General features: G+C 52.0%; 1 protein-coding gene across 5 annotated transcripts in view; it reads right to left on the reverse strand.

Moving 5' to 3' along the window:
• The window catches only part of ARHGEF10 (Rho guanine nucleotide exchange factor 10), a 100,700-nt gene that overhangs the window by 78,800 nt on the left and 2,697 nt on the right, over positions 1-19,203 (reverse strand). For 3 of the 5 annotated variants that reach the window (XM_025445662.3, XM_025445661.3, XM_025445659.3), the window contains exon 1: positions 10,499-10,580. The exons of 1 other annotated variant lie outside the window; for it this stretch is intronic. The gene's annotated coding sequence lies outside the window, so the exon portion shown is untranslated. Of the gene's footprint in view, positions 1-10,126; positions 10,375-10,498; positions 10,581-19,203 lie in introns of those variants that run through there. One more of the 5 variants, XM_025445660.3, reaches the window with a different exon arrangement.

The raw sequence follows: 19,203 nt of genomic DNA on the forward strand, positions 1-19,203 counted from the left end.
GTACCCTGCTCTGCTGCCCCTCCTGCCCTCACCTCTCCAGGGTGCACAATGCCTCCCCCCCTGCCGCTCACTCCCACTGGCCTCTTCTTCTGTCTCTTAAATACCCAAACCACAGAACTGGATGGGCTGCTTGCTGACTGGCGGAGTCTGGGATGCAGGATGGATGGGGGCCTGCCCTGCGTGGGGTCCACACGGCTCTGCCAGGAGCAGCGAGGCTGCGATCCTCCTACCCTCCAAGGATCAATTTACCAAGAGGAGACTGACAGAGGGCAAATGCTTCACCACCAGAGAGCACATCCCCCGGAAAGCTCCTAGAGGCCTGCCCACGGTGAACGCACAAACGTGGGTCATCTGAGTTGGAACAATCCAGTTTTCTCTAAACCTCAAAGTCACCTGGACAAATGCATGGAGGAGTAATTTTGTCTTTAACAGACAATGTATTTGAGAAATGTTTTCATTAATATTACGTTCATAAAACAAAAGAACAGAAAGTTACTCCTGGAAGGAAAGAAACGCTACACTTGTCTCTGCTTCTACTGAAAACATTCTGTGCCCCCCAACCCCCACAGTCCGACAAGCGTCCCTTTCTCTAATTCTGGGGCTGATCCCCCTCCTCAGCTCGTCAGGCTCCCTGTGATCCCCCACATCACCCTGTGTGCCTGCTCCAAGCACAGCTACAGAGCATCCCAGGAAAGGGTCAGCTCAGGACGTGACCCAGACGGAAACCCCAAGTCCCTCCACTAAGACCCACATGCCTAGAGATTTCCTGCAGAAAGTAAACTCCAACTTTAAAAATCATCCTCTCTGACAGGGACGTCGGGCCTCCAATGGCAGTCCCCTGGGAAGCCCCCGGGGCCTGAGTCTGTGCCCGCTCTCCCCACAGGGCAACCACTGAGCTCGGGGGCGAGCCTCCTAACACTGAGGGGCTGGCCCCAGACTCCCAGTCCTGCAGGGAGGGTGTTACCACAGGAAGCGTTGTCCTGATGAGGCTCCCAAAGAGAAGAATGGGCGCCGTGCAAATGTGTTATTACATGAGTCAGATCCAGAATAAGTACCGTCACCCCAGAGCACAGTGAGCCTCTCTCCTCACACACCAAGGGCAGCAGGGGAGCCTGCTGGGGGGTGGCCCAGTCCCACCTGCTCCCTCCCTCCAAGACACGACCCCCCCCCCCATCCCGTGATGTCAGGGCTGCCCACCTGCCCAACACTGGCTGAAGCCACACTGTGGACCCCGGGAAGAGGAAGAAGAGGGTATCCAGATGGCACTGTCACTTTGCCCACACAGCAGTCCTGTAGCAGGGAGGCAGAAATAGAGCTGGCTAAGACTCTGCTAGGACAGAAGGAGCCCAGAGCTGGGGAGAAGAGAGTACTTCCCAGAGGAAGACTGAAAGCAGGGGAGCAGGAAGCGAGGAAGGCCCCATTACAGAAGGAGAGACAGCTCACCTGCCATGGGACCGGTGAGGGATTAGTCACACAATTGGTACCCTAACAACTTAATGTTTATCTTTTTGGCAAACAAATGTGGGTACTGGAATGACTTTGAAATCTGGATTAGACATCATTAGGGCATCCTTATGTAGCCTCTGGAGTCCATCTGTCCTAGGCTATAGGAAATTTCACGTTAAGTCCTGATGGAGTCAAATCCTGAAAAGTGAAAGCATCCAAGTTATTTCACTTGGGAATTACTGATATGTCATCATGATGTTTTAAGTATATGAGCATTTACTTTCAGTTCCAATAAATATTTTCTGAAACCCAAAAAAAAAAAAAAAAAAAAAAAAAAGGACCCCCATTCAGGACAGGGCTTCATCCTTGGCTCAGAGGGGATCCACAGCGGGGTTCAGTCAGGTGACTGATGAGATCAAAGCTGCCTTTTGAAAAGGTTATTCTGGAATCAGGGTGCATGGGGCACTGGGGCAGAGGGCCAAGGGGATGAAGGGCAAGACTTGGGAGGCCACAAGGCAAGAGCAGAGGCTCATGACCATGAAGATGATGATGATTAGAAGACTAAAGACTCCTTAACCTGCAGCCCTCCAAAGTGGTGGGCATCTTCTCCTTGAACCCCACCAAATCTTAAGGTAGAGTAGGTGTGACAGATGGTCCAGACAGAAAATCAATAAGGAAACATTGGCCTGAAGTGGCACATTAGACAAGATGGGCTCAACATACATAGGACATTCATTTCAAAAGCAGAATATACCTTCTTCTCAAGTACACATGGGACATTCTCCAGGAGAGTGCATGTTAGGTGACAAAACAAGTTTCAATAAATTTAAGAAGACTGAAATCCTGTCAAGCACCTCTTCCAACCACAATGGTATGAAACTAGAAATCAATCCCCCAAAAAATGAGGAAAAACATAAATATGTGGAGATTAAACAATATCCTACTGATTAAGCAATTAGTCAAAGAAGAAATCAAAAGAAAATTTTAAAGAATACTTTGAGACAAAGGAAAATGGAAACACAACACTCCAAAACCTATGGGATGCAGGCAAATCAGCTCTGAAAAGGAAATTTGTAGCAATAAATGCTAAAAATGTTAAGAAACAAGAAAAATATCAAATGAACAATCCAACTCTATACTTGAAGAACTAGAAAATAAAGAACAAACTAAGCCCAAAGTTAGCAGAAGCACAGAATTAACAAAGATGGGGTAGGACAAATAAAGACAAAAAGACAATAGAAAACATCAATAAAATGAAGAGCCAGTTTTTTGAAAAGATGAAACTGAAAAGCCTTTCACTAGACCTACTAAGAAAAAAAGAGAGAGGACTCAAATAAAACGAGAAGTAAAAGATGAGCCATTACAACGGACACCACAGAAATACCAAGGATCACAAGAAACTAACATGAACAATCATAAGCCAATAAATTGTACAAACTAGGAGAAATGGAGAATTCTTATAAACAACCTTCAAAGACTGAATCATGAAGAAACAGAAAGTCTAAACAGACCAATTACTAGTAAGAAGACTGAATTGATAATCAAAAATCTCCCAACAAACAAATAGCCAAGGTCAGATGGCTTCATTGATGAGGTCTACCAAACACTAAAATCAGAATACCAATTCTCCTCAAACTCTTCAAGAAAAACAGAAGAACAGGAAACACTTCCAAATGCATTTTAGGAGACCAGCATTACCCTGATACTAAAATAAGACAAAGACAATACAATTAAGGAAAATCACAGGCCAACAGCCCTGATAATCAAAGATTTAAAAATCCTCAACCAAACAGTAGCAAACCAAAATGAGCACATTAAAAGGATCAAACACCATGAGCAAATGAAATTTATTCCAGGGATGCAAGGATGGCTCAACATCTGCAAACCAGCCAATGAGATGCACCACACTAAAAAAAGAGGATAAAAATCATAGGATTATGATCAATGCAGGAAAACCATTTGACAAAATTCAATATCCATTTATGATTTTTAAAAAAGCTCTCAACAAGTGGATCTAGAGGAAACTTACTTCAACATAATAAAGGCCCTACATGATAAGTCCACAATGAAAGGCTGAAAGCTTCTCCCCTAAGATGAGGAACAAGACAAAAATGTCCTCTGGCCACGTCTACTCAACATAGTACTGGAAGCCCTAGCCTCAGCAATTAGGCAAAAAAAGATATAAAAGGCATCTAATTGGTAAGAAAGAAGCAAAACCGTCATTATATGCAGACAATATGACACTATATATATAGAAAACCCTAAAGAGGGCAGCCCCGGTGGCACAGCGGTTTAGCACCGCCTGCAGCCCAGGGCGTGATCCTGGAGACCCGGGATCGAGTCCCACGTCGGGCTGCCTGCATGGAGCCTGCTTCTCCCTCTGCCTGTGTCTCTGCCTCTCTCTCTCTAGCTGCGTCTCTATGAATAAATAAATAAAATCTTAAAAAAAAAAAAAGAAAAGAAAAGAAAACCCTAAAGACTCCAGCAAAATAAATAAATAAATAAATAAAGGTTAAAACTAATTCAGTAAAGTTATAGGACACAAAATCAATGTGCAAAAATCTGTTGCATTTCTATATAAATTATCAGAAAAATTAAGAAAATATTCTCATTTACAACCACATCCAAAAAAAAGTCTAGGAATCATTTAACCAATGTAACTAAAAACCTATACAATGAAAGAAAAACCTATACAGATGAAAGAACTTGAAAAAGATATGAATAAAGAAAAAGATATTCTATGTTCATGGATTGAAAGAACATTGTTAAAATGTCCACTGACTTCAGAGCAATGTACAGATTCAACGCAATCCCCATCAAAATTCCAATGGCGTTTTCACAATAGAACAATCCTAAAATTTGTAGAGATCCACAAAGACCCCAAATAGCTGAAGCAACCTTGAGAAAGAAGAACAAAGCTAGAGGCTCACACTTCCTGACATCAAACTACATTGCAAAGCTATGGAAATCAGTAAGATGGTTTGGTGGTAGCACAAAGACAGACACAGGACAGAACGAAGAGCTCAGAAATAAACTCACACACGTTCACTTCACTTACAACAAAGGATGCAGACAGGACAGTGTTCTCAACGAATGGTGCTGGGAACACTAAACAGTTACGTGCAGAAGAATCAAAGTGAACCATTACATCACAACATACACAAAAATTAACCTGAAATGGATTAAAGACTTTAACATAAGCTCTAAAACTATAAACACCTAGAAGAAAACAGTAAGCTCCCTGACGTCAGTCTTGGTGATGACTTTTTGAATCTGACGCCAAAAGCAAAGGCAACAACAGCAAAAAAAAAAAAAAACAAAAACAAAAAAAAACAAGTAGGACTATTTCAAACTAAAAAGCTTCCTCAGAGCTAAAGAAACTATCAACAAAAAGGCAACGTACCAAATTGAAGAAAGTATTTGCAAATCATGTATCTCATAAAGGGTTAATATGCAAAATACATAGAGAATTCATACCACAGCAACCAAAAAACAAATTTAAAAATGGGCAGAGGATCTGAATAGATATCTTTCTGAAGAAAACATACAGGTGGCCAACAGGTACATGAAAAGGTGATCAGCATCACTGGCCATCAGGGAAAGGCAAATCTAAACCACAGTGAGAAATCACCTCCCACCTATTGAAATGGCGGGTGTCACAACAATACGGGTAACAGGTGTCGGCAAGGATGCGGAGAAAGAGGAGCCCCTCTTGCTCTGTTGGGGGGAATGCAGACTGCTGCAGCCACTGGGGGAAAACACCACGGAGGTTCCTCAAAAAACAAAAAACAAAACTACCATGATTCAACAATCCCCCTTTTTGGTATTTATCCTAAAACATGAAAACACTACCTTAAAAAGACAATCTGCACCCCCATGGTCGCTGCAGCATTATCCACGATAGCCAACGGCGGCGAACAACCTAAGGGGCCACTGATGGATCCATGGAAAAAGACAATACAGTATAATACAAGCGCAGTGGAATATTATTCTGCTGTAAAAAGAGCAATTCTGGTATTTGCAGCAACAGGAGAGACCTGACAGCGACCTGAATGTGACCGACAAACAGAGAAAGGCAAGTACCATACGATCTCATCTTACGTGGAATGAAAACGGGCTCATACGTATAAAGAACAGATTGGCGGTGCCAGGGGCCGGGGTGGCGGCCGGGCAAAGGAGGGAAGGGTGTGAGAGAGCGGAAATTCCACGGGTATGAGACACAAGTCATGGAATGTTCTGTGCAGCACGAGACTCAAGCTAACCCTGCGGGATGATAGCAGGTTCCCCTAATATCCGAAAGTGCCGTGTTCCTCGGAAACCTTTCATAGCAGAAATGGTGTAAGCCGAACAGGAATTCCCATTCATTCATGCGGGAGAATCAGCGACCCCAAGATCACTTCTCTTTGGCCTCCCTCAGGCCTCAGGATGCAACTTGCTAAGAGGAGCCCGAAACGAATGGAGCTAAAACACAGCGGAGGCTGGGGACACGCGGCAAAGCTCCGCGCCGGAGGCCGAGCGTGGCTCCCAGAGAGGAGTCGGAGGGTGCCACCCGCCCCCCGGGACTGGCGCACTGCAGAACACCCCGACGCGATTTCCACTTGGCTGCTGTTTCTGAGGAGGGCAGTCCTGTTCGGATTCCTTCCGGTTAGGGAAACCAGGGGACAGCGTAGATCTTTCACAGGAGCCACGGGGCTCGCCATGGACTTTCCGACAGCGGGGGTACGGGTACGTGAAAGCCGCTACGGGAGCAGATGTTCGATGTTCTCCCAAACAGAACATCAGCAGAGCCAGCGTGAAAGCCACTTTACTTGGCATGTCCCACACTCACTACCTCCTGCCACCAGAAACCCCTTCCCCTCGCTCAGGACAAAGCAACCACAGCTGGGGGGCCCCGATCCCTCCTCTCTCCTCTCGTGAGCCCTACCACCACCCGTCTGGTCCGCGCTGCATCCCATCTCTTACCTGAGTTTCTGTAAAAGCTCCATTAGCAACCCCCCTCGCCCATCCTCAACCCTCTGTCATTTCTTCTCAACACTACAGCCAAGATGGCCCAGTTAAACACGGCCCACGTGGTCACAGCCCTGCAATGGCTATCATCCTCTGTCACCTCCCTGAGCTCATGTCCTACCACTGTCTCCTTCTTGCTGCTCCTGGACATATCTGGTATGCTCCAGCCCCAGGGCCTTTGCACATGCTTGTCCTGCTGTTTAGGATGCTCCTGTTGCACTATCACTCAACTTCTTTAGATCTCGACTCAAGAATCACCTTCCCAGTGAAGTCCTACCTGACCCGTGTGAAGAACAAGCACTACAACCCCCTCACCTTCAGCAGCCCTGTCTCTTGATATTTGTACAGCAGTTATCGGTCTCCATGCCATCTTGGCAGAGGAGACACTGAGGCCTAAACGCATGGCTTAAGCACGGACTTGAGCCCTGGGGGAAAGGTGCCCCAGCCAGGATGCCTGAGAGCAGGCTTGCCCAGGGCCAAGCAGGTCAGCCCTCTGTATCCTGACCCCCCCCAGGAAAATGAGCCATACAAGGAATCCACCTACACATGAAACCAGACACCTGCCTCGATTACACTTCCTCTCCTTGCCTGCCATCCACACCCGAGAAAGCTGAACAGAGAGGCATCCCAGCATCCAGATCTCCGTCCGGCCAAGGTCCTGGGAAGTGCACTCCTCTCCCGCCGGCTCCAGCTACGGGGATTGCTGCCCCGCATCCTCCTGGGGGCGTGCGGAGAGGTGCACCTGTCCCCCTTTTCCGCTAAGTCATCGCAAGTCAGGCTCTGTCCGCAGATAATTCAGGAAGGAGCGTGCAGCAGTGCCAGCGGGCCGCTCACCCACCCTCCCACGGCAGGCCCACGCGGAATGAGACCTGAACTAGACCCTGGAGACCCGGCCCCGTGTGATCCTCAGAACCCACGGGCAGGAGCGGAGATTTCAGCTCCAAGGGAAACGTGGCCTGCTCCACGCAAAGGGAACTGCAGCGGCCAGCGTGCTGGCGGAACTCACAGGCCCACGCAGAGCACACCGCGTGTGTGCCTCTGAGGAGGAGGCCGCTCCCCACCACCCTGCCGAGCCGAGCTCTCCAGAACCAAACACGAAGCAACCTTCTTATCACTTGTGCAGCGAGGAGGGGGGGGGGGGTCCCCGTCCGTGGGAGGCAGCAAGCAACAGCCCTCAAGCTCCGGCCTCCGATCAACTGGCCCCGCCAGGCCCAGACCCGCTCACCCAGGGAGGGAAAAGAGCCAGCGAGTTCTTTCCGCCCGTGCATGTTCTCACGGCCTCAAAAATGCTGTCCTCGTAGCCTTGGAATCCCCTGGGCTCGTCCCACCGGCTCCACACATACCCCTTCGGGACCGACGGCTCAGCCAACGCCCTAAGCCTCCGCGCCCCTCGCCCCTCCAGCGGCTGTTCAGAAAGGCAGAACCCGGCTCGATGGCAGAGCAGCGAGGGACTGACGTGCCAGAGCCTCGGGCCAGGTGGTCCCCGACACCTGCCACGAACCTTGGCGTCAGCGTGACCACCATGCTCTCCGCGCGCGAAAGCAAGCTCACAGCACCCCGCCACTTCCCCTTCCGAGAAACAGGGCGAAAGAAGAGAAGCAAAGGCTCCCTACGCACAGCAAGCTGTGATCCACGCTGGCTCCGGGGCCTCCCCACGCGGGCAGCTACAGGAGCCACGCCAGCGAGGCCGAAGGTCAATCATCATGCCTCCATCGGACTCTGCAGCCTTCCACTTGGTATTCCCATCTCAGAGCAAGTGTCCTAGTTCTTCCTTAAAAATAGTAACACCCTCGGGTAAGGGTCGGGCTCCGGCCACGGAGAATGAAGACATGACCTCAGCCCCCGAAGCAAAGCCCAGGGATCCCCACTCGCCTCACGGCGGCAGAGTTCCCCTCCCACGTGCAGCTGTCAGAGTACAGGGACGCAGACACCCTTCACCATTTCTTCTCTTCCTTTCATCACTTGCCCAGTCAAGCGGCAAGGGACTCACCGGGTGAAGCTTCCAGAGCCTAGGAGGGGCCAGCAGGGCAGCAGCCTCTCAGGAAAGCTAAAGGGGCTGATTTCCTTGGCGACCACGATGCGCTACTCCTCGAGCTCCAACACACACCCACCGCACCCCATGGCAGCTCGGAGGCTGTATTCTACTTTAAAAAGTAATTTCTAATATCACAAGGTGGTCCCTGGGAGAGAAAAATATTAACACTCAAAAAGATTTTTACAATATCTCAAAAACTCGTTTTCCCATCACTTAATTAAAATAGGAAATTAAAACCCAGAGATAGCCCCTCCCACCAGCAGGTACGATTCACTTGGGTGATTGTAAGACAACCAGGAAGGGATCCCTGAGTGGCTCAGTGGTTTAGCACTGCTTTCCGCCCCGGGTGTAACCCCAGGGTCCCGGGATCGAGTCCCACGTCAGGCTCCCTGCATGGAGCCTGCTTCTCCCTCTGCCTGGGTCTCTGCCTCTCTCTCTGTGTCTCTCAAGGATAAATACAGCAAATCTTAAAAAAAAAAAAAAAAAAAAAGCCTTTCCACAGACATTCCCTTCCAGCAATTTCATAAAGAGTAAACAGAAGCTCTGTAGGATACCCTGACTCACCCAGGGTCAGGCAAGCAGTTCCTGAACTCAACCAGGGCTCCTGACCCCAAGCCCTTTGATCCACCAGCACGCCTCTATCCAGAATTCCCAAAGACTCTCCTTCTGACTTCAACACAAAAGAAACTACCGAGAAAACAGGGCACCTCAAAATATCAAGAGCATGCATTTAGTCCAACTAGAAAGCCAAGCTCAACTTTTAAAAGGTAGGAAGCCATCTTGAATAATTTTGAATTTTCCCTCTTCCCTAGTTGTCACTTGTTTAATGGAAAGACCAATGAATTAGGAAAAAGCATCTCAAACGGCATCACCAAAGTCTGTATCTGATGACAGAAAGTTACTGTACACCTGACCCCAGATGTTGGCCACCAAATCCTATCTGAGGGCCAAAGAAATGCTGCCAATTAGATTTTAAAAACAGAAACAGTAAATCTCATCTTTGCTTTCTGATACTTATTTCCTATGTAACAATGTCCAAAGTGTACTTTGTAAGCAATAAATGAACAGTGAAAAAGTTATCCCCTGCCATGTTCCACCTGCAGGGAAACTATGTAACCCTTGCACCAAACCCAGAACACCGGCAGCTACTTTTTACTCTTTGGCTCAACTAGAGAAAAGACAAAAGCCCATGAGGTTTTGGGTTAATGAGAAGTTTTACCTCCAGCAAAAGTGAGTCACGGACATGAATAGCACACTGAGCCAAATACCTCTGTTTTTTCTGATTGTTGATTCCCTGTGACGAGCGGAATCGGGTGTTTATGTTGAGAATTTAGGGTCCAGAGGGGAGCGTCCTCGGGTGGGAGTGACCCACCTCCTGACCTGTGGCCTGCACACCCGCTTCGGTTTCTGGAGCAGTGATGCTCTGGGAGAAGGGCAAACACTTGCTTGGAAGCGGTAACTGCCTTCCTCCTAAAGCAGACCCGAGACTGTCTTCACAGGAGAGAAGTCGGGCTTCCTATCAACAGCTCAGCTCGCGACCGGCCGTGTGGCTGCGCCCAGACCCCGACCTGGCGGGCCTCCCGCACAGCCGACAGCCCCTGCTCATCACCCCGGGGGGGGGCGCCGCTCGGGCCTCACCTGCACGGTCCTGGGCGCCGCTCGGGCCTGCTGCCTGCCCTGTCTGCCGCGGTGAGGACGGCCCCCCCTGCCGCTGGGGCGCTGCCCGGGGCCGTGCCCTGCGCTCCTCCTGGGGCACCAGGGACACCGGGCGGTCTGCGCCCCATCCCGCGCTCGTCGGGGCGCGCAGCCCAGAAGCCACCGGTCCCTGGGCTCCGGCGAGTTCGGGAGCCACGGCGAAGGGGCTTTGGGAGGAGCAGCTGCACTCGTCGGGGGCCCCGCGTACGCCCGCCCCGCCCCGCCCCCGCCCCACCCGGCTCCCGGCTCCCGGCTCCCGGCTCCCGCCCGAGCCCCCCGGAGCCCCTGCGCGCCCCGCCCGCAGCCCGCACTCACCCGCCGGGACCCGCCCGCCGTCCCTCCGAGCGCCCCGCGCCCTGCCCCGCCGCCGCCGCCGTCCAGGGATGCGCCCCGGCCCCGCCCACACGGCGGCCGCCCCGCCCCCGCGCGCTGATTGGCCGGGCCCGACGCCGCCACGAGCCCATTGGACCGCGCGCCTGCCCGTCCCCGGCCGCGCTCCGCCCCCACGCCCGCGCATTCCTGCGGGGCCACGTGGCCGCCCGCGGCCCCTCCGGAGCCCAACGCCCCGCCTGGCTGCGCAGGCGTGGGGGGGCCCGGGGCAGAGTCCTCCCCACGCGCGGGCCTCCCGCGGATCCTCGGGCTTGCCCGCGTGGGCTGCGCAGTGAGCAGGACCCTCCCCCCGACCCGAGGCCGGTCCCCGCGGACCCTCGGGCTTGCACGCGTGGGGGGTCGTGGGCAGGACGCCTCCCCCGCCCCACCCAGACAGGGGGACCTTCTCGCGACCTTGGGGCTGTGCACACGTGGGGGGTCGTGGGCAGGACCCCCCCCGCCCAGACAGGGGGACCTTCTCGCGACCTTGGAGCTGTGCACACGTGGGGGGTCGTGGGCAGGACCCCCCCCCCCCGCCCTGCCCAGACAGGGGGACCTTCTCGCGACCTTGGAGCTGTGCACACGTGCGGGTCGTGGGCAGGACCGCCCCCCCCCCCCCCCCGCCCCCAGACAGGGGGACCTTCTCGCGACCTTGGGGCTGTGCACACGTGCGGGTCGTGGGCAGGACCCCACCCCCCCGCCCAGACAGGGGGATCTTCTCCCGACCTTGGGGCTGTGCACGCGTGGGGGGTCGTGGGCAGGACCCTCGACACGCTGGCGGGTGGGGTCGGGGTCAGGACTTCGCGGGCTGCAGGCCACCCCCAGAGCACCGCCCCTCCCTGGTGAACCGGTCCTGCCAGCAGGGCGGTCCTGGCTCCGCTGGTCAGCTGCTCTCAGACGCGCCCAGGCTTGGCCTCTAGGAGATGCAGTGATTTCACACATTTCCCAGGCAATTTGGGGATCCAAAGAGTAGTGCTCTGGGGCCGAGAGCCTCACCTGCGGGCTCACCCCGAGTGGCTGGTGCCGCCGGGCTCCCAAGCACCGTGGCCTCCGGGTCTGTTTGTGGCGAGGACGCAGCACAGGCTCAGATCCCCACCCACGTCCAGGGGACAACGCCCCTCTGTGCTGTTGGTGGGGTTAACAGGCAGCATTTATAATTTAAAAAGACGGATTTTTGTTATAATGACTTCTGAAGGGAGGAACGTGGCACAAAAGCTTTAATAACAGGAATACAAAGAAACCACAATGACACCTACAGAATGTTACCTGGTTACAGGAACAGAGGTGCTCCCAGAGCCAGCCTCCCATTCTCCCGCCCAAGCTCTGAATCACAGAAGTAATTTAAAGTCAGAATTGTCGAACTAGCTGCCAGACATCTTAGAGATCTCTGGCCCCACTCACTCGGCTTCTAGAATAAAACCAAGTAGCTGATTGTCACAATTAATTAAACATTACCTGTCCCTGAAGCTCCAATGCTCTATTTAAGTCCTGCCAGTTGTGACTGATGTAAACCACAGTCATAACGCACAAACACTACCATGGTTGGGAAGCAAGTAATAGTAGGGAAGGGAATATTTTAGCAATTTTTATTTTTAGCATTTGCTCATTGTGTGGAACAGGCTGAGCGTACTCTATCATACCTGTGTTGCTGCTGGCTGTGAAGATACTGGCGCCTGAATCAATGACAAAGCATATTTCCTTTCGTGACTTCAATATCAGAAAAACAGGGGCACCTGGGTGGCTCAGGGCACGATCCCAGAGTTCTGAGATCTAGTCCCACATCAGGCTCCCTGTAGGGAGTCAGCTTCTCCCTCTGCCTGTGTCTCTGCCTCTCTCTCTTCTCTCTCTCTCTCTCTGTCTCTCATAAATAAATAAGTAAATAAATAAATCTTTTTTAAAAAGAAAAAATATTATGTCTCTATTCCTAGGGTTCTGAGTACCTTCCTCAACGGTCTTCTACCCAGATAATAAATGGTCATGGTGCACAAAGGTAAAAAGGCCAGCTGATATCCTTTAGTTTGCAACATAACAAGAAAATCCTGATACTTGTTACGTTTCCAGATCAAGTAGACCAGAGTTCAGAAGGGAGTAGTACTGTGTATAAACAAGGGATGTGGAATCCATTAGGGGATCCCACTTTGGTTTCTGACACTGATCTAATTCCATGTAACTTACAGTCTCCAACCATATAAAAATGTGGCTAATAATATCCGTATCACAGAACGGAGAACTCCACAAAGAGCCAATGTGATGTCCAGCAAAAGCAGGTGCTCAGTAGTAAATCCTAATAAATATTTGGCTCTATTTGTTTTCCCAGAAGTGTGAACACAGGTTGAATCAACACTTCTAATAGATGGCTCACAAGCTTGTTTTCAAAAACTTAAGGACAATCACAAAGTGAAATAGGACATAAAAATAATGTCATGTTTCACTCAGAAATTGTGGTTTTAGACTTATGAGGACAATATAGGAGCACCATCAGAACTAGAAGTACAGATTGGAGATTTCCGTTCCCATCTGGCAATGTTGACCCCCATAACTGAAGGCCACCAGACAGGGTAGCTGGCGGAGGGGCGGGGGGCGGGGCACAGACCAAGGCTGCCCCGTGCAGCCAGGGCAGGTGGAAATATGATTTAAGGCTCAACTCATGACAGTGCTTTTCACAGATACAGTGCTGTTTTCTGTGAGCCCTGATATGGGAAAGGTTGAGAATTTCCATTGTGATTCCTCCTTTGACCCTTAAAATATTTAGAAAAGTTAGGTTTAATTTTTAAACATTGAAAGACTTTTTGGGCTTCTTTCCATTATGACTGGCTCAATTCTCCTTTGCTCTAAGAATATAATCTATATAATTTCAGGCTTTGCAAATTTGTAGACTTGCTTCGTGGCCCAACATATAGTCTATTTTGGTAAATGTTCTATGAGCACTTGAAAAGAATGAATTTGCACTTACTATGTCATGTTCTATATATGTCAATTCAGTCGTACTTATTACCAGTTTTGTCTACTTTTTCTAACGGATACTGAGAGGGCTGTGTTAAAAATCTTCAAACATCACTATTCTATTCAAATTATATTAGAAAATATAACCAATGTTATAAGAAAAACAAAAAGCATGAGGAGTGAGGGGGGGAAATGTGACTAATCACAGATACTAGGATTGTGTACATAAGAAATCGAAAATAATCTACAAATAATTAGAATTAAAAATGGAATTTAGAAATTTGAGATAGATCATAGCCTTAAACTATAAAGTTTCTGGAAAAAAATGTAGAAAATACCAGTTTTGGGGTAGGACACAAAATGCACTAAGAATTTAAAAGGATTGAATTGGACTTCAATGAAATGTGACATTCCTGCTTATCTTGTGATGATTAAGAAAATGAAAAGCAAGGCACACACTGAGAGTAAAGATCTGCAATACACATACTGACAAAGGACTTGCTAACAAAGAATTACTACAGATCAATGAGAAAAGATAGTGTATTTAAAAAAATACTTCACAAAAGATTTACTGATGGCCAATAAGTACAGGAAATGGTGTTCAGCAGTATAATTTTCAGGAATATTGAAATGAAAACCACAAGGAGATATCATCACACTCATACAAGAATGGCTAAAATTAGACTGACCATAGGAAGCGTTAATGAGGATGTTGAGCAGCAGGAACGATTGTACAGCCAAGGTTCTCCGGAGACAGAGAACTCAAGAGACACCTCTGCAGAAGCAGAGGCTCAGCTCACGCCTGAGCCCCAGTCAGCTGCCTCACAGCCCACCCTGGGGATTTCTGACCCCCAGCTGTCCCTGAAATCCCACCTGCAATGGGCCTCTTAACATCTCCCCTAGTGGCCCCGTTTCACCAGCTGACCCTGCCAATAGACCTACTCACAGAAACTTGTCACTAGAAGAGAGGTGAGCGGCCTACAGGGATAGAGCACTGGCTCCTGGGGGTGGGAACTTAACTGAGGTTGGCGAGTACTGTTCTGGGTAAGAGGACAGAGCGGGCTTTTGAGCCAAACTCCCCAGGGCCAGGTCTCTGCTACCTCCCCGCTGGGTGACCTTGGACACGCCATGACCCTTTACTAGGCCCCATTATTCTTCTATGTAGACAGGCTTAGCTACAACCCTCAGCTCAGAATGCCCTTGGGGAGGAGATTAAATGTGGCCGTGGGCACGCACCTGCCTGGCACTCTGCCCAGAGCTGAAAATTTGAGTGTGTGCTAAAGGTGATGTCAGTGGTCAAGTGACAGCGTACATGGTGTGATGGGAGAGGAGTCAAACAGGGAGGATCACAGCCGGTGCCTCTCATCTCAAGCATCCCAGTGAAGTGAGGGCGGTCACTGGGGCAGTGCCAGGGTCTCAGATGGACAGCGGATGTGGACGCCACACTGTTGGCTCAAGGAAAGTCCCTCCGATGCCTCCAGCTGTGCTTAGACCGCTCTGAGGTCTTGGCCCACCGGGGCTCTTGTGTGCCTGGCTCTTCCATAGCAGGCTCTGAGCCAAGGGTCCTCAAGCTTCATCTGGGCCTCCCAACACCAAATACAGGGCCAGACACACATCTCGAGTTCAGGCGGTGGAACTACCACAACAATGGCCTGTCTCACGTTCTGCCCCAACCACAGCCCCACCTCCTCCCATCTCCTCCAGCAAGTTCGCCATAACCCCGGCTCCTCCTGTGCCAGCCTTGACCCTGGAAGCCCTGATCCAGGGACAGTCCCCACTGTGTTTCTGTGCCAGTCCCCCACATGTCCTCAGACCCTTGCTGATGTGCCTGGCACACGGTGGGTACAGAGGACCTACTAGGGGACGGGCCAGTTGCCGTGGGCCACCAGGGGACAGGCCGGCTGATAAGAAGAGGCTGCAGATGGCCTTGGGGCCGCCACTCCTGGGGAAGTGTGTCCCGCTCCCTGAGGGCAGAGCCAAAGACACGCATTGAGGTGGGGCACGGTTCATTTCCTGCTGTGATCTCATGTCCTATCAACTCATCAGCTTGTGTCTCTATAAAGTTCTACAGTAAAACAAAAGCAACTGCGTTACCACGGACACCATTCCAGAATCAATCAGGCCTGGCTCTGGTTGGGCAGGGGGTCCTGGGTGGAGATGACTTGGGTGATGGCTTCACACGTGTGCGCAGACGTCCAACCCCACTGAGTCACGACTTTGATCACACCCCGTGTGTCGTAGGGCAGGTATACAGCCACAGAGCTGTTAGAACTGATTCAGGGAGGGACGCCTGGGCAGCTCAGTGGTTGAGCGTCTGCCTTCGGCCCAGGGTGCGACCCTGGGGTCCTGGGATCGAGTCCCACATCGGGCTCCCTGCATGGAGCCTGCTTCTCCCTCTGCCTGGGTCTCTGCCTCTGTGTGTGTGTGTGTGTGTCTCATGAATAAATTAATAAAATCTTAAAAAAAAAAAAAAAAAAAAGAAAAGAAAAAGAAAAGGGAGAGAAATGAATTGGGGAAAGCGGGAGCGGCCTGGGCTGTGATGCTGCTAGAGTTCCTGACAGTCCCGCGCCGCGGCTGCCTGGGCTTCACCGGAGGCTGCCCATCCGGCCTTGATTCTCGGGGCTGTACTCCGGGGAACTCCAGTGCCCACATGTTGGGCAGAGTTGGGTTTCAGAGTCAGATATAAATTTATGACAGCCCAGCAGAGCTCTGGTCGGCAGTGTGGGGTGTGGACGAAACTGGCCTCCAGGATGGTGCAGCCACCCCATGAGCCGCAGAACATCAAGCATCCCTGGCCCTGACCTGCTAACTGCCCCCGACGGACAACAGGACATAACTGACCAGGGCAGTGTGTCCATGGAGGCGCAACCCCGGCCCAGGATCCTGCCCGCTGAACTGGAAAGGCGTGTTGGACCCAGAGGCGATGCAGGAGGGCAGGGAGAGGGGAACCAGCACGTGGGCACCTTAAGTGCAGAGGCCACTCTCTCCACGTGCCCTCATGCCCTGGTCACTGCGTCCCCCCACCCCGCCCGCCCACGTCCCCTCGGCGGATTGGCAGGCCGAGTGGATGAGCACTGCAGCGAGGGTGGGGGAGATGAAAGCCCGGAGCCCAGTGGAGGGGGGGCCTGATGACGATCAGGGGCTCACACTGCCCCTCTGTTTCAGACAGATCACCAGAATCTGCTGGGGAGAAGGAAGCATTGTTCCAGGCGGGCAACAGGGGCTTTTTTGTTCCCAGAGCCCTCGCAACAAGGACTAAGCTGTTTTCTTGCTCTCTGCGTGTCCAGTGGAAGGAGACGCTGAGGGGGAGAGCTGTCAGGGGAGCCAGCCGCTCCACGACCAAACAGCGGCAGCATGAGTGCAGGGGGAGGGGCGGGGTGGGCCTGGCTCCTGAGGGCCCCTGGGAGGCCTGCACGCTCCCGCAGGGACCACACAACCTCCCCCCACCCCTCTCTCCACGGTGATTCCAACCTCCACACACAGGAACGGATTTCTTATCTAGAAATCCTGAGGCTGGGGGTGACCTAACCCTGGCCCCTTCCTATCCACAAGCAGAAGGACCAGCAGTCCTCGGCTCTTATCCGGGACAGGGCGCCCCTGCTGCTGCTCAACCCCATCTTGGCAACTTTCTTCCCCAGAATTCAGGCTTCTTACACACCTTTATCTCGGTGCATCAAACAGGCCAATCCTGCTGACCCCCCACAGTCCCCCATCAAACTGGCAGACACTCACACAGAGAGGGCAGGTGGGGCTTCTCCTCTGTCCCGGGGACCCTTCCAGGGAATGCTGTGCGCTCACGTTTTCTAATTCCCAACTGCCCTGTCCACTCCTCCACCTACTGAAGCATGGTTTTTGTCACACATTTGTGATATAATAAAAAACATTCATTCGTCTGCTCCCAATTCCCAACACGGGACCCCGAAATCCCTTGAAATCTCTAGGTGGTAAGAGCATGTTGGTTGGAATAAGATGACTGGGCATTGCTTCAGGCTGCGGGGTGGTCAGCAGAAGCTTGGAACCTCCAGCCCTACCCCACATCCTCCGGAGGCGGGAGGGGCTGGAGATGGAGTTAGTGATGCATCGTGCCTATGTGAGGAAGCCCCTATAGAGTTCCCAGCAGTCGGGGCTCAGGGAGCTCCCAGGTGGGGGCACCCCAACTCCACGGGGTCCCCCCAGACCTCACCCCATGTGCATCTTCATCCAGCTGTTCATCCGTATCCTGTCTCATAACCTGCATCATGGCATGAACTGGTATGTGTGAGGGTTTCCCGTGAGCCTCTAGAGCAAGTCACTGAACCCTAGGAGGGGGTAGTGGGAGCCCCAACTTACAGCCACCAGGTCAGCAGCACAGGGGCTGGACGTGCAGCTGGCGTGTGGGCGGCACCTGTGGGGCTGTGGCATTTGCCCCCCACACAGTGGGACTCCCAGCTGCCCCCAGAGATTGGCCAGTGCAGGGAATCTGCACAGTTGGTGTCAGAGGTGCTGGGAGCAGGAAGCGTTTGCTCCTGGTACGTCTCTCCGAGGCAGCATCCCGCGGAGGACCCATGGAGTCCGGGGCTCTGGCCCACGGGCCTGGGTGGGACTGGTCTCCTCCTTTCTGCTTGAAACTGCTTCCCCCTTGGCCTTGGCCGAGTGCTGCTCTGCTGAACGCTTCCTGGGATCTGCCCTCCACTACCCAGGCCCTCTCCTGCATCGTGCGACGCTTCCTCGAGTGCCAGCCCCCTGGCTCACGGGGCGGTTTCCTTCCTAAACGTGTGCTCCAGGCCGGTGTAGCCAGCAGTGAGGCCGTGTGTGGAGCGGGGGTGGGCCGGCCCGACCCTCAGAACCCTGCGCGTCTCCCGCCGGCCTGCCGTGGAATCTAGGCCCGGGCTCTGCCCGTGGGCATTCGAGGTCACGGGAGGAGCAGGGCAGAGCCTGTGGCTGCTACTCTGTCTCCAGCTTTTATCTGCAGGCTGTGGAGACCAAGGCAAACTTGGCTGTGGCAGCTGATCACACTACAGTTTAAGTATGGAGCAATCCTAGAGCTTGCCTGTAGAAGCCTTCTAGGATGCGGATCATTACAGAGCAGAAAGGCCAGCAGTTGATGAGATGAGGCCAAACAGTCCCAACAGATGTTGCACCTGAGCTGCCATCCAAAGGGTGTTCTCTCACCCCTGGTGCCCCTCATCCCACCTGCTCCAGAGAGCTCCAGCTCCTGGACCCGTCCTCCACCTGCGGCGCAGCAGGCCCTACGGATGCCCAGGACTTCTGTGTCCACCAGAGGGACCTCTGCACCCAAGGAGCACTCGCCCTCCTTTCCCCCAGCGACTTCCAGGACTCCGTATGTCCCTGTATGGCTCTCTTCCTTCTGTTTGGGCCCCTCCAGCCCTACTGTTAACTTAATTAAATGAGGTGGGGGCGCCTGCCCGGCTCAGTCGGTAAAGCAGGCAACTGTTGATCTCGGGTTGTGAGTTCAAGCCCCAAACATGAGGTGTAGAGATTCTTTAAATAAATAAATCATTAAAAAATACCGTAGGATGAGGTGTTTACTCACTAGAATGAGGATGTACTGAAGCCTGCAATACCGGGAGTTGACAAGTCTGTGGAGAAAGTAGAATCTTCATGCCTTGGTTATGGGAGCGCCTATGAGTTTGGTTTTTTCTTAAAGATTTTATTTACTCATGAGAGACCCAGAGAGAGGCAGAGACACAGGCAGAGGGAGAAGCCGC

Source organism: Canis lupus, chromosome 16 (assembly GCF_003254725.2).
Source record: "Canis lupus dingo isolate Sandy chromosome 16, ASM325472v2, whole genome shotgun sequence".
Taxonomy (NCBI): Eukaryota; Metazoa; Chordata; class Mammalia; order Carnivora; family Canidae; genus Canis; species Canis lupus.